This window comes from Heterocephalus glaber, unplaced genomic scaffold, assembly GCF_053883595.1.
Source record: "Heterocephalus glaber isolate CG9 unplaced genomic scaffold, H.glaber_assembly_v1.0 deba00001689, whole genome shotgun sequence".
Lineage (NCBI taxonomy): Eukaryota > Metazoa > Chordata > Mammalia > Rodentia > Bathyergidae > Heterocephalus > Heterocephalus glaber.
Window position 1 is genome coordinate 10,557,728 of NW_028258414.1, and position 15,374 is coordinate 10,573,101.

The window sequence follows — 15,374 nt, forward strand, 5'->3', positions numbered from 1 at the left end:
GCTCCCTGGGGTAAACCTGGAAGCCTGTGGAGTAGGGAAGCAGGTACCCGTTACCTCGCTCATCCAGGTCAAAGGGCTTGAGGTCAAGCCCAGGCTCGGGCAAGTGCAATGTGGTCTGTGAGTGGCACCTGCTGCAGCCCAGGGCGGACAGTGGCAGCTACGGAGCTGCCAACTCTGTCTTCACGATTCTCAGTCTGACACATGACTTGGTGTTGTGGCCCTGGTGTGGGGCGGGGAGGACAGTAAGTTGTCAGACACCAGGCAGACTCATCAGCCCTGGGGAAGAGGACTCCGGTCAGGAGAGCACAGGGATGGAGGAGCACTGGTCACAGAGGACAGAGAGATACCGATGTCACCTGTGCAGACCCGGGAGGCTGGTGATGGCCAAAGAACTGGAGTTGCGGGGTCCCAGAGAGAATCTCACCGTCTCTCCAATATTGTCTCAGGAATAAGCACCTGTGTGCATGTATGTATACACTAACACACACGCGTCCACGTAAGAGATACACGCACACACATCAGGGATTCATGCACATAGCTGCATACACCTGCACACATGTACACATGCATGCATGCACACACAGGCATACACACACATGTGCACAAGCCTGACTGTGGGGTAGTGCTTTATCTGGCTCCCTAGAGCCCCTGGTGACACGCTCTTCACCTCCCTGTGTGAGCCGGGTGCTCAGAGGCCCTGCCGAAGGAGGAAGGTATGTCCTGGCTGTCAGGCCTGCAGAGGGCAGAGGGCCAGGGAGGAGGCAGTCACTGTGTCTTTGGGGTCTCCTCTGCCTGTGCCATCTATCAGCGGGGGGACCCTTCTGAGACCTACTGGATCCGTCATCCCTCAGCTCCACCCCCACACTGATGGCCTCCCATCCCACTCACCCTCAAAGCCAAACTGCTACCTCCAGGCCCCAGGTGACTCCTGCTTATCGGCCCTCATTTCCTGCCCTCTCCCCATCCCTCTGTGCAGCCACACTGCTGGCCCGCTGGCCCTTGAGCATGCCTGCCTTGCCCATTCTCTCTTGGTACCTGGCTGTCCCCGCTGCCTGAACCACCCCTCCTCCTTCTCCCACATGGCCCCTCCCTCCAGCTGTCAGTCAGGGTCTCCGTTTCCATGCCATCTGGATCTGTCACCAGGCTACCCACACTCTTGTCCCCTTACTCTGTCTCACTTGCCCCCAGGGCACTTATGGCAAGCATAGTGTACATTTATTTATTTACTGTCTGGTGGCTGACACTGTGTGACACTCCTGTCCTCTAAGTGACACCAGACCCTGATCTGTTCTGTGTCCTTGGTGCCACAGGTAAATATCTGGTTCCTGCACATTGGCTGAGTAGAGAGTTAGAGACCAGGGAGCTCCTTTGGCTAGGGCGCTGTCTCTCCTTATGGAGGAAAAGGGGAAAGAAAAGAACATTTACCAAGTGCCGATATCGTCCAGCTGTCATTCTAGGTACCTACCCACTCATTTTACACTGATCAGTGACATCTCAAGATAACCCTGTAAGACACAGGCCGTCATGCCTCGGAGGTTAAATGATTTGTCCGAAATCACTCAGCCAGGACTAGATTAGCTGGGAACATGACCAAGTAGCTTGGGGTACTGAGTCACCCTCTCTGGAAGGCCAGTCTTTCCCAGGAAGGAGACAGTGGAGAGGAGGAGAGGGCTTTTCAGAGGAAAAGGTGTCCCTCCCTGCCTGGGTCCCAGCAGGCCACCCCCGCTCCGTGCTGTGGCAGGAGTTGAGTGGCCCTGTGTGGCTGTCTGGCCATGACCTTGCCTCTCTCAGAGCCCTCACCCCAGCCTCCCCAGGGACAAGATTAGTGGAACCTGGCCACAGGAAGGGGCCTAAAGATCCAAAGTGCTGTCTTCCCAAGTCCAGCCACCATGTGCTTCTGACCAAACCAAACCAAGGCAGCCAGAGTGGATTTCCTAAAAACGACGTCAAGTCCATCTCTCTGACCTCAGCTCCCGACCAGACCTCTGCTTTCTCTCTCTCTGTTGGCAGGTGGTTTTAACACCCAGGGAATCCACTCTGCTCTACAGATTTATGACCCCGAATGCCAACAAAGCACAACAAAGTTGTTTTTGATGGGAGTCACCAGGCCGACTGCAGACGCTGGGGCCTGCTTGGGCAGCCCGCCAGTCTCCTGCCCACCACAGATTGGTGATGGGGCGGGGGGGGACCCCACTGTCCCTGGGCCGCTCTCCTGTGGACAGGAGGCAGAGTCACAGCTCCTGCTCAGAATCTGATCTGATCGGTTGGTCCCAAGGAGGGACCAGAGCCGAAGCATCACGCGTGAACGTCTCCTGGGGTGCGGTCTTCTAACTCAGCCCAGCCTCCCGCCAGGTGTGGCACCCACAGTCCCAAGCACTGAGGGACGTGGCCAACATGTGACCATGGCTACTGTCAACTCAACACCTGTGCCTGCTGTGTGTCCACTCGTGACAGGCTCTCACGACAGCCTTCCCCTTCCCAGACACTTTCCCGGGGGTCATGTAGAGGAAAAGTCTAAAACCTTCCACAAGGTCCCATGGTCCTCAGCCTCCCCAGGGGTATGCTGTGTGTATTTTCCTCTGGCTCCCCGTAGCCCAGGCACCAGGGTCCCTGTTCTGCTACCCAGATGCATCTGGCCCCTTGTGCCCCAGGGGCTTGGCACATACCATTTCCTGTCTGAGTCTTATGAACTTCTCATCACCTTCAAACCTTGGCATGCGTGTCACAGGCATCCTCTCCATTCCTCCCGGGAAGCTTCCCCGATTCTTGATCTTAACAATCTCATCTCTGTTACTGAGAGGTCTGGTTACGTCTCCTCCTCTTGTCACGGCTGGTAACTGCCCTCGATGTGTGCGATTCTGTGATTACGCCTGGCTCCTGTTCCCTGCTGGCTCAGTGCCTTTGCCTGTGCTGCTCACAGAGTCCACAGACCTCCCTTCCCTCCTCCTCATGCTTCAAGGCCCAGCTCTGACAACACCTCAGCCACAAAGCCATCCTCCCTCTGGGGCCACCTCAGTATGGGCCGCTCAGACCCTCCATTGCTCTACTTTGGGTTACAGTTGCTTCCCACCTGCCTCCTCCACCTATTGGGCTTCTTCTGGGTGACATTCACAAAAACACTTTCCTTTTTATCTCCTTCCTGTGTCCAGAAGGTGCAGACAGACTCAGTAAGTGGTGGGTTCTTCCTGCCTTAGTTTACCCTCTAGCTCCCTGATTTAGGTGCTGACCATCCTCTACCACTTAGATAGCGAGAGTAAAAATAAAAGTGCACACATACATAGCACTTACTTCAAACACGCTTATCCCATTGTTATCACCACTTCCTGAAGCACTTCTGGAAGTCCTCTACCGTGAGGGTCTTCATGAGGTGTGATAAAAAGACAGTGAATGCTGCTGCAGAGTACCATCCAAAGGAAAGGTGGGCTCGTAAAAACATCATGGTGTGTCCTCATCCACCTTATTCACCAGACCTGGCTGTGTGTGATTTCTAATTCTTCCCCAAACTCAAAATGACCATGAAAGTCCAATATTTTGAATTGATTCAGGACATGGAAGCAGCCTCAACAGTGCAACGAAAGAGACTTACACAAGACTTCCAGACCCGCTTCAGAAAGTGGCAAGGACAACAGGATAAGTGTGTTTGAAGCAAGTGAAATATTTTGAGGGGGATTCATGGCAATGTGTCCTTTATTGTAATTTTTTTTTTAAAAAATGTAAACATTTACTGTGGATTTCAATCATACCTTATATAGCTATAGCAGTGTAAGTATAGAAGTATAAACTGTGGTGCTGGGGACCAAACCCAGGGCTTCATGCACGCTAGGCAAGTGTTCCATACTGAGCTGTACCCCTAGCTCTTATTATTCTAATCTTATAGACAAGGGAGCAGAGGCCCAATGGAGGCCAGCGCAGGGCCAGCTCCCACAGCCAGGCAGTGGCGGGGCAGACTCCTAGGCCTCGCAGGCCATGAGCCATCCCACCTCCACCATCAAGCCTTCCTCTCCTGGTGAGCTGCCAGTCCTGTCAGTTCCTGAGTCTGTACTGCAGCGGCCCCTGCCAGGCTTCTCCACGTCCAACCTGTCCCTTCTTCAAAACACCCTTCCTGGGTCCTATACCCTCTGGTCCTGCTGCCAGAGCACTGACTGTGAGCCCCTAATTCCAAGAGGTGCAACAGGGCCGGGGATTTAGCTCAGTCGTTCCACCACCCGCCTCACAAGCACAAGGTCCCGAGTTCGATCCCCGCTACCCCCCCCCAAGCGAAAAAAAACAAGAGGGGCGACAGGAAGGCAGAAACAGCAGGCTGACACGGAGCCACAAGGGTCCTGAAGCAGCAGGTTCAGGGCCACAGCAGGAGGAAGCCACTCCACGGAACCTAAGAGGGAAAGTCTCTCTGGCTGCCCGTCCTTTGCTCGGACCCTGGCCTCAGCGCCTCTCTGGCCCTGCTCTGAGTTGTGAGGCACCCGGGCTGGCCGCCACTTCTGCTTTCCTCACAGGGTGGGAGCCGAGATGAATAAGGAAGGCTGGGAACATCACCCAGATTCTCTAATACTCTCTCCCTCTCCCCAGTTTTCCTTGGAGCCCAAGAAAAGCAAATCACAGCCAGGGAGAGAGGGAGAAGAGGGAGAAAAGACCCTAACACACTCCAAGCAAAAAGGCTTTGCAAAGTGGACTTCCTGCTGTAAGTGACGAGGACAAACCACACGTTCCAAAGTGAGAAAGAAATGAGCCGTCCATTCCTGGCCATTCTGTACCACGGCACTGCGGTCCCCTGCCCAGACAGGGGTCAAAGCCTGGTGGTCTCACCCTGCAGCCATCCAGCTGCCCTTCTGCCCAAGGCCACAGTTTCAGAGACAGGCGTCTGAGGAGGCAGCACCGGGGTGGGGCATTTCTGAGGCCCGAGGCTGAGTCCAGCCTCCTGCAACTGGACTGTGAGCCTCAGAGGTAGCCACTCTGCGGTAGCTCCATGTTCAGAGTGTTTACTGAGAACTCATTAAGCAGAATTGATTCCATGCACCTGCCTCCTGTCTCGGGACTCCAAGCAGGTGAGGGCAAGGACTGCATCTTGTCGCTAGATTCCCACTGCGTGGCCTGGGGCATCAAAGATGCTCAGTAAAATGTGTTGAGTGCAGGTAGGAAAGTCAGCTCTGCCCACCACCACCATCACCACCAGACACCAACAAACACTCCGAGCCCTGTGCACAAGGCTGCATTAGCTCACCTGCTGCTCACAACAACCCTAAGAGGCAGATGGGACTGTGTCTCTTTCTGTTCAAGAGAGACAGCTGAGGCAGAGTGATGCTTGCCATGAGTTGAACAGGTAGCAGATGGCAAACTGGGGTGTAAAGCGAGCGGACCTGCTCCAGATGGCACAGCAGTCCCTGTTCTTTCCTTTCCCGTGTCCATACCTTCTTCCCTCCAGAGCACATCCCCCTGTTCACTTTGGGCTGGGTCAGCTCCCAGCCTGCAGCCCAGGACACCTTGTCTATTGCTGTGTGCTCGTGTACGCTTCTGCTGTTGGTGGGAGAAGTGTTTGCCGACCCCAGCATGAGGACCGACACTTTAGCAGCAGAGCTGGCCCAGCTGAGGTCAGACCACTTCCCCCTGATGAGCCATCTCAGTGAGGATGGCAGGGTCATTCAGTTGAGCTTAGCTTGAAGCTGATCCTAGACATGTGAACTAAATGATTGCTGTGTATCATTGAAATTGCGAGGGGCTATTTGTCACCCACCATTATTATAGCAATTGCTAACTGATACAGCCTAACTCTTAAATGATGGACAATCAGGGAACAGAAGGAACAGTTTCACAGACATTAGATAAAAACCGAAGGAGAAAAGAAGCTGGGGGTTAGTGGGGACTCATGCTTTCTGAGATAGTAACCCAATCATTTCCTGCTCAAGATCTTTCTGTTCATTGGGCCTGCACTTGCCCTCTCGGGGAGCAATGTGGCTTAGCAAGCAGGTCCTAGCCTTGCCCAGTCTCAGCCAGGCACCACGCCTTATATCTGGCTGCTCTGCCTCATCCAGGGAATGGCAAGTGCAGGCACAGACAACCAGCCTCCCCCTGCCAATTCCTGGCTCTGGGGCAACTCTGCAGCCACAGAGCCCTCACAGTGCAAGGGTCTCCTCACCCTATTTTCTTTCTTTCTAATCCCCATGGCCAGGAGTTCTCCATCACACCAGTTACTACCAGGTGAAAGGCAAATATATTATCAGCAAATATGTTATCAGGAAGGGATGACTTATTAGGATTTTAATAGATTAAATTAATTAAAATTTTGTGGCATTAAACCCAGGTTCTTTGTACTGAGCTACACTGCCAGCCTTTTTCAAATTTTTCTTTCACATTTCGAGACAGGATCTTGTTAAAGCACTAAGTTACGCAGGTGGGGCTTGAACTTGCTGTCCTCCTGCCTCAGCTTTCCAGAGTGCTCGGCTTCTAAGTGCGCACCACCACACTCAGCAAGGATTTTATCTTTAAGGGCAGGGAGGGATCAAATAGTCTATTGGCCTCCAAACCTTGTTTCTCTCACTGGCTCTGCATTTTTTATATAAAGTAGACATACTCCTAAGAGGCCAATAGGGTTTGAGAATCACCCTGTTGGGTTAAAGACCTTTGTTAGAGGAGCAAATAAAGCAGAGAGAGAGGAGGGAGCTGTCTGAGGTCTCCAGCTTTTCTTCTTCCTGCCCTCTTTATTCACCGTGATTCCTGTATGACCCCCTCTATGGTCCTCACTTCTATCCATGTCTGCTTGGGGTCTGTGGTGCTCCAGGACCCACACTGGGGCGTGGGGACACCCCGTGAGTATGGCATACCTGGTGGTCCTCAGAGTCTGCAGCCACACCGGGCAGGTTGCAGACATGTTTAGAAGTCAGCATAGCCTGAAGTGAAGCCAATAGAAGTTGGGAGAGGGATGGGCTGACTCGAGTTCCAAGCTCAGCTTTGTAACAAGCTTGGCCGTGGGTCCCTGGAAAGTTTCTATGCCTTTCTGAGCCCCAGTTTCCCTATCTGTAAAATGGGGGCATCTATCCTCTGCCATCTAAGGTGCAGCCTGGCACACAGCTGGTTCTCCTGGGCAGACACATGGCTGACCTCCAGCTGCCAGCACTGGAGCAACTGTCTTGAGTTTTGCAAACAGTTTAGAATTGGAGACCGGGTGGCGTGGAGGAATGCAGACTCATCTTCATGTTGGCCAGAGCCAAATACATCTGGGAAGGGAACTCTCCAGGCAAAAATGATAATATTTTGCATTCTCAAGCCAGAGGAATGGATTAAAGGAAACCATTCCTCATGCTCTGCATTACCCAGCTCCAGTTCCCTGTCCCCTTGCTATGCAGTGGAGACTTGGCCACGGGGACCCCCTTCCCTGGCAGGGGCTAATGGACACAGCAGATTTCAGAAAGATGGGGACCAGGGAGGGTGTCCAGGCAACGCGGTCACCTTTCTGCAGAAAGCCCTGCCTAGTCCCAGAGAAAAACTGGGCTGTTAAAACCTCAATGAGATTTAGGGTGTGCAGGTAGGGGACACCACACTCCTATCAGGACTCTCATCATTCAAGACTCACAGATGCCAGGCCATGTGCACTGACTCCTTGAGAACAAGAATGTGTGGCTTTGGAATGACTGAGGGTTCTCTCCTCCTGGGATCTGCTAGGAAGGGAAGGCTCAGAAGACGTGGGGTGATTGGGCTGGATGATGAGTACCAGGGTCAAGGACAAAGGGTGGACTTCAGCCTTTACGACAGCTGGACTCAGAGAAGGGTCCTGGGAATATAATGCCCACCTCCTGGGAGCGAAGCCTGCTCTGGTAAGAATTAGGCTGCACCTGGTTTCTCTCTTAGGTTCTGTCACTTCCTGGTTGTGTGACCTTGAACCAGATATTCCTCTCTCTGGGCATCAGTGTCCTAGATGGTCTAAATAGTTCACAGCCTGTGTGCTCCTCTTCCTCTGGATTTGTTTCAAAATTCACCTCCCTCAGAGAGGAAGAGCAGGCAGACAATGCTGGGTACCCGCAGCTCACTCAGAGCTGGCAGCTGGCTTCCTCCTGGATTCCAGGACTCAGGGCATTTCCTTCCACTCCACAGCACATGGGGTCAGCACAGGTGTCCCTCAGCTTCCAGCCCCTGCTGGAATAAACTGCACCCTGCAGCCACAGTGACGTAACATGCAGCCCTGCCGCCCTGCTGCTGTTAGAATCAAGGCTGTGATGAGGGTGGGGGTCAGTCCTTGCTATGGGGCCCGGATGCCCCTGCACTTCAGAGCCAACTTGCCTGCTCTTGGGTCTCCACAGGAGAGGTATGAGCACCCAGGCAGGCCCATTGCCCTCTCGAAGGAAACACTTAGGAATGCACCCTACTTCCCAGGCCTCCAGCCAACTGTTGTCCTTGCTCAGCCTCCTGCTGCTGGGCAGCATACCTGGAACTCCTTGGGCCTAGGATGGGTCAGAGTGCTGCCCACTGTGGGAGCCCAGGATGCGGATCCGTTTTTGTGTATGTGCCTGCATTTGCCACATGTACATTTCCGTGTATGTGCGTGTTTGCAGGTGTGTGCATGTGTGTGTTGCGTGTTTGTGAGGTCAAGGTTGGAAGCAGTCCAGAGAGGAAGGAACGACTAGTGCTGGAGTGCAGAGAAAGGGCCCAGGCTTATGGGACAGAGGGCACCTCTGTGGTGGGCTGGTAGGGATTTGAGAAGGGGTTGAGCAGCAGCACAAGGCTTGTCCCTCCCCACGGTGTGAGTGCAGCCCCGATCCCTGGAGAAGTCTCAGGGAAATGACCTCACTTGGGAAGCAGCAAGTGCCCATCCATACCCACCCTGCTCCTGGCAGTGGGAGGCTCTGAGCGCATCAGTGATTGGATGGAAGCGAAGCTGGTTTCACTGGAAGCTGCGGCCACCAATGCCTACCCCCAGAGGAAGGGCCCGGATCTGTCTGCACCGGTGTGGCCTCTGGGAAGTTTAACATGTGGAGGATGGGAACACACCAGGAATCGGAAAGCTCCCTGCTGTGGATGGTGAGGGGCTGGACATCCTCACAGAGATCCCTAGGTCTGCTTAGCCCAGAGTTGGGGATTCCGAAGGCCTTGAGGGGGTCCTGGGTCGGGTGGAGGCTGTGCTCCCTGAGATGTGTGTTGCAGGCTCAACAAGACTCACTTGTTCCTGCCCCTTTCCCTGGTGGCATTTTCGGTGCAAGATAAACTGATGTTGGCTGACATCATCTACGTGACCCTCAGGAACACTCTAGAGCACTGGGAGAAGTCTCTAAGTCACAAAGAATCAAGCAGGGGCAGTGAGGGTGCTGTCGCTGGGCTCTGCAGGTGACCAGCGCCTGCCATCAGGGGCAGGTGACAGGAGGCCTGAACCAGAGACACTGGAGGAAGCATCCAGAGAAGAGGCAGAGGGAGGGGCCGAGTGTCAGGGCTCTGGAAGCCCCGGAGTCTGCCAGTGGGCTGGTTAAGCAGATGTTGGGCTCATGGAAAACAGGCCCTGAGACTGGAAACAGCGAGCACCACACTGAAATTGGCTGTAATTAACATAGTTTTCCTCCCAGCCCTGGAGGGGCATCTCATGCCTCTAGAGGACGCAGAGCTCAAGTCTTCCAAGAGAGACTCACAGATTCATGAGAACTTCTGGCTTACATCATGTACCCTTTTCTCTAAGTGGGGAAATTGAGCAAAGTGGAGTTCCTTCCTCTAGCTTTCCAGAGCTGCTGTGAAAGATATGGAAAAGCCAGCATTCATGCTGTGGGTCTCTGTGCTGTGAGTTCGATTAAAGTCAAGTCTTAACCAATGAAAACACAAATGCCTAGACACATCACATGTGTGTGTATGCATCAGACTCCTGAGAAAGCCCCAGGTCACACCCAGACCCTTCCCCAGGGTCCACCAGGCTTGCAGGGTCTGCCTTCTTCCGTGCCTTTGAGGTCGGATAGAAAAAATAGAGATAGGTAAAAAGGAGACAAGGAAAATCAGAATTTTAAAACTGTGCTCCTAAGAAACACTGCAGCTTCAGGACACAAAAGTTACTTGAGCCCAGTTTAAATTTTGTATTTTTCTTCTCCCACAACGACGACGAAGTAAGCCGGGACAATTCCCTTTCACCTTCAAATTGGCCCTTTTCACCTGTAAACTGCGCTTCCTCCATGGCAAGGAAACAGCAATATTAGTATGCATTGGAGCTCAACCTCAAAGTCGAGTGGGGATATGTTTGCTTCCTAACACAGCCCCAGCTGGGTGACCGCCAGAAGGTGGCAACACATCCTCCATCACCCATCTTAAAGACACCCCCAGACCCATAAAAATACCCAGCTCCCGAGCCTAAGGCACTGCTTTCCCTCGAGGGCCCACACTCTGTTTCTTTGAGCAAGTACTTTTAAATTTTCCACCTAATAAATCCTTTATGCCTCTTACTGACATATCCTGAAAGTTTTTTTCTGCAAGGGGAGTCAGCAAGCCCACATGTTCATTCTCCAGGCAGGGCGGGTGTGGGAACCTCTGTGGATACTCTCCAAGCTCTTTGATCTTTGTCCCCATCTTTGCCTGGACCATTCTTTCTCTGATCTTTCCTTGGCAAATGCTATGAACAAGATCACTCTCCTCTCTCCTCTCCAAGAGCCATCATCAGTGCCATCCCTTTACCAGTGTGCCAGAGGGCCTCTGAGCCCATAACCTGCCAACACAGGGCTGGAGAAGGCCATCCTGGAGTCTCAGGGAGGGAAGGACTTGGAGAACTGAATTTGGCTTCCGAAGCCCTCGTTCCAATTCCACCATGGCTTCCAACTTGTTTTGTAACTTTGGACTGGTTTCTTCTCCCTGGCCCTTAGTTTTCTCAGCTGGACAAGACAACACATTGGGCTAGATATCCTATTTCTAAGTCCCTGTGTAGGTTTTAAAGATGTTCGTATCTGTACACTTTTACCACTTCACTCCTGGGCTCACTCACTGTTCTGCTCAACTGCAGAGGGTGCTGTTTACACTGCAGGTGGCATTAAGTTTTGCATTACACAGCCTGTACAGCTGTACGTGGCGATCCTGCCCACTCTCTGCTTGGCCACATGCCGTTTCAAAGGGAGCTGGATTGGAACTGCTAACATACCAACTAACTCAAAGACCTCAGTTTGGCTCTGGTTTTCTAGCTTCTAAGCTTGTATCCTGCTTGTCATGGGTGTAGGGATCAAGAGCCCTGTGCATCCAAGTTTAGCCCTAACTCAGGGAGTGTTTGGGCAAAGTAAGAGCAGGACAAGAATCAAGATATGCAATTTGTGGCAGAGCTTTCCCTTGGAGGAGAGGAAGTAGGGTAATGAGGACCCAGAGAACTGCAGGGTCAGTCTACTCACGCTTTTTGAATGTAAACTAAAAAAGGAATTGTGGGAACCCTCCCCTTCCAAGACTGTGGGGCTTGCCCTGCCGTGGGCGTACCCACACCCATCTGAAAGGTTCTCTGGCTGCTGGGGACCAACAGGGACCCGCCAGAGGCCATCTGCCTGGCTTGGGGAGAGGGGAGGCCCTGGGGCCTGAGAATGCGTTGCCTCCCTGAAGTAAGTTTTTGGTTTTCAGAAAAGGTCGTTTTCATGGTTGCAAAGCAATCTCAATTGTCTAGTTATAGTTCCTTAGGAGAGTCAAAGACTCAAGATGCCATCTGTCACTGCTGAGCAGACAAACCACCATCTTCTGAGGAGGTGGTGAGCTCCCTGTTGCTAGCGGAAGTCTGGGGTGTTCAGACCCTGAGAAGGGCCCTCCCATGTAGACACTCAGTGCTGGGCCTCTCGGGACCCCTCATGCATGAGGGCCAAGGAGGCCCTGTGTCCACCCCTGTGCCAGGGCAACTTGTTTTGAAATAGAGACCCAGTTGTCAACTTCTCTCTCATGCACATCGAGCTTTATAATCAAAGTTCTGGCCTGGGAAATATTCATGGAAGCACAAAGTGTAGCTCTGCAGGGCTCTTAGAAACATGAAGGTCAAATGTTTATTTTAGAAGTGGTTGAATGGAAGCTTTGAGATATTCAGGGTTGGCCTGAATGGGTCCAGTTATGTTAAGTTATGGCTGCTTAAGAAGAATCGATAAGGGTGGGGTAGTAGTAAGTGTGACGTTCTGCCAGCCAAGAGCTCCACTGTGTGAACTCATCCGCAGCTGCTCTCCTGCCAGGGAGGCTGCGCAGAGCCAGGTGAGAGGAAAAGGGGCATGCGCACTGGAGTAGGACAAGACAACCACACTACACCGGGAAGAGAGAGGGAGAAGGAACTGAGCAATGCCCAGCCCAGGGTAGCCCAGCAACCCCCTAAAGAGTAGGGGTGCTGCCAGTGAGACAGAGAAGCCACAAGCACAGGACAGTTCTTTTTGCATTGGTCCAGGAAGGCTTCCTGGAAGAGGCAGCCTTTCTGGGGTTGGCAACTGAAAAGCCTCAGGTTCCACCCTTCCCCACTTCAGCTCCCACTTGCTGAACACATTTGTCAGGGAGGGGGCTGGAGTTTCCTCTTTCTTCACAGTGGCAACACAGATGTGGATTCAGCTCTGATTCCACATCAAAATCTCCTTTCATGCACGGGGGACCTTGGAAGCCCCTCTTCCCCACCGCTCCCCATACCAGCAGTGGAGACCAGACCTGTGGAGCCACTGCCAACCCAGACAGTGCCAGGAACAGCAAGAGACCTGGCTTCTTGGTGCTGGGAAAATACTTCTGGGCTGTGCTCTAGAGTGGACTGAGTGCAAGAGAAAACAGCCACTCTGGATGCCTGGACACCTGACACTGTGTCCAGACTTTCACCAGTGAGTCCCAAGAGGGTGGCTTGACCACTAAGTCTCCATGGACACAGAGCCAGGCAGCATGTGCAGAGGGGCCAGGTCCGTCCCATAAAACGTCCCCCTATCCAACCTAACCCCACAGCACTTCAGTTCTGGGTGAGCAGGGGCTGGAGGGATTTGTCCTTCCTGAGAGCCACACCCAGGGACTCGGCGTCACCAAGGGCACAGTGCGTAAGTAGTCTGGGTGGGACCAGAGTGAACATTAAAGCTTGATTATTTGTGTGTTTATTTAATGAGTATTAAAAAATTTCTAAGCAAATCAAAACCTAGATTTCTTTTCCAGTGCTTATTACTTAGGATGTGGTTAAGGAAAGAGATTGAATTTATTTAAAGTCAACTCTTTTTGTGTGGTACTGGGGAGGAAACCTGGGGGTGCTCACTGAGCTATGATATCCCTGGCCCTTTAAAAAATTATTATTTTGAAGACTCAACCAATATTTACCAAGTGCTTTTGCTTTAAACAACATTGCTTTCATTTAATACTAAAAATATATATATTTTAAATCATCCTTTGTGTCCTGGGTTGAACTAGCCTGAAGTCTTGTTAGTAAGATTCCTTTGTTCTCTCTTCTAAAGTACAAACCATTTAGGTAAAAACAAAACAAAGCTCCTCACACTAAATCCTCAAATAGAATGGCTTGTTTAGTAGACTTAAATGGCCTTTAAAAAAACAAAAAAATTGAGACAAGATCTAAATTGCCCAGGCTAGTCTTGAATTTGAAATCCTTCTGTCTCAACCTTCCTAAATGCTGAGATTACAGGCGTGGGCCACCAAACTCTGCTTTAAGTCAATTTTTAAAAAACATTAAGTGAAAGTCATCAAGGTAGAGCCAAAGCCAAAGAGCTGTGTTGCATGAGCAAGCAAGAAAGAAGAGGGATTTTCAAGATGATCAAATCTGGATGTGGGTCCGGTGCTGTCTTTCCGTGCTCTGCTAGTGAGCTACATCCCAGCCCCTGGCTTTCCTGCTTGGCAAAATCAGTCTCTGGAGTCTGCTTGGGTTAGACCCCAGGGTAGGACTCTGTCACCCTGGCGATCTTGGCCACGTGGCGTAAATTCTATGTCAGACAGCATTACCGTTGCTATTGACACTTCTCCAGCACCCCACTGCTGACAGGCATTTTGTTTGTACTTCTAATTTCACACTAATCCCACAAGGTAGGCATTATAATCTCCATTACACATTCTAAAGAGAGGCGACGACTTGGCCAAGGTCACATACTGAATACGTGTTGGTGGAACATGCTCCTCACATGGACTGTGGTGGGCCCAGACTCAGTCTTCCCACCTGTAAAATCGGTTTCATGCCAGCTCCCAAGACACCAAGGAAAACGTGGTCAGATGGCTCCTGGGGATTGGACTGTGCCACGTAGGGTCTGCGTTCAGCCCTGCCACCCTCTCTGGGCTCTCCTGTTCCATCCTGTGTGCTAATGACACAGCTATGTTCTGCATTGTGTGGTTGATGTCTGAATCACCACCTTTTTGTGGGAAGCAAGGCATTTTAAGCTTCAGCTCCACCCGGTTTGCCTGGGGAGCCCTAAAATATACCTCTGTTTCTACCACTCAACTGCAAGGCTTCTCCTGAGTCTCTCTGAGCCACAGTGTGCAGTGCCAGGCAGCAAAATCACAGAGAGCCTGCCTGGGCTGCCCTCTTCGAGCCTGCTTGCCCCTCTGAAAAGCCCTTCTCCATTCACGAGAATTTCCTTAGCTGGTGGGCCTATAATCCTAGTATTCTGGGAGGCTGAGGCAGGAGAATCTAAGGTGGAGTCCAGCCTGAGCAACTTAGTGATTTAGCCAGACTGTCTCAAAATAAAAAATAGCCTACATCCCCAAGGGCTAGGGATGTAGCTGGGTTATCTTGGGGGGGTGACTGATTGGTTAATGGGGTTTCTGGCAACTGCTAGAGGCTGACAGGGAGATTTTTATTGATTCCTTTGCAACTATGTTTCGCTTGTCTCCTCTGGCCAGGCATTGGTATGTAGGCCACATAAGGTCCAAAGGTCCTGGGCTGGGGATTTAGCTCAGTGGTGCTGTGCCTGGCAAGAGCAAGGTCCTGAGTTCGATTCCCAGTACCGGGTGGGGGTTGGGGCAGGAAGGTCCAAGGTCCTGCCTGCTGGTTTGAGTCCCCTGAGCAGAGATGGGAGGGGATGGGGACCAGGGCCTTTGAGACAAGGATGCTGTGGGAGTCACCTAGGGTGAGGGGTGGGTGGGTGGATCCACACTGAAGACAGTGGCAGGACCAGAGACCATCTTGGTGACATTTTGGCTACACTCTGGCCCCGGGCCGGGCTCTTGGCAGCAGTAAGCACATTCCACAGCCGATGTTTGGCTTGTGGTCTGGCCTGGCCCTCTCCATGCTTTCTTCTGCTCTAAGAGGCTTTAAAACCCCAAGTCTGAGTCTCTTTAACTTGAGGGCATGAATCACTGCCGGCCTGGGATGGGACGCTGGGACACAGGCTCTGTGCTGTGGGGCACTCATGTTCACCCCATCCCTGTGATGGCTCCGGTCAAAACGCTCAGAACCCCACAGGCTTCTGAGCTCCTGGCCAGCGTGCAGGCTGCCTCTTCCGTCAGCCCTGTCC

General features: G+C 52.3%; 1 protein-coding gene across 3 annotated transcripts in view; it reads right to left on the reverse strand.

Annotated features, from left to right (window-relative positions):
• Positions 1-15,374, reverse strand: part of Itga11 (integrin subunit alpha 11) — a 98,334-nt gene that overhangs the window by 76,094 nt on the left and 6,866 nt on the right. The window lies entirely within an intron of this gene.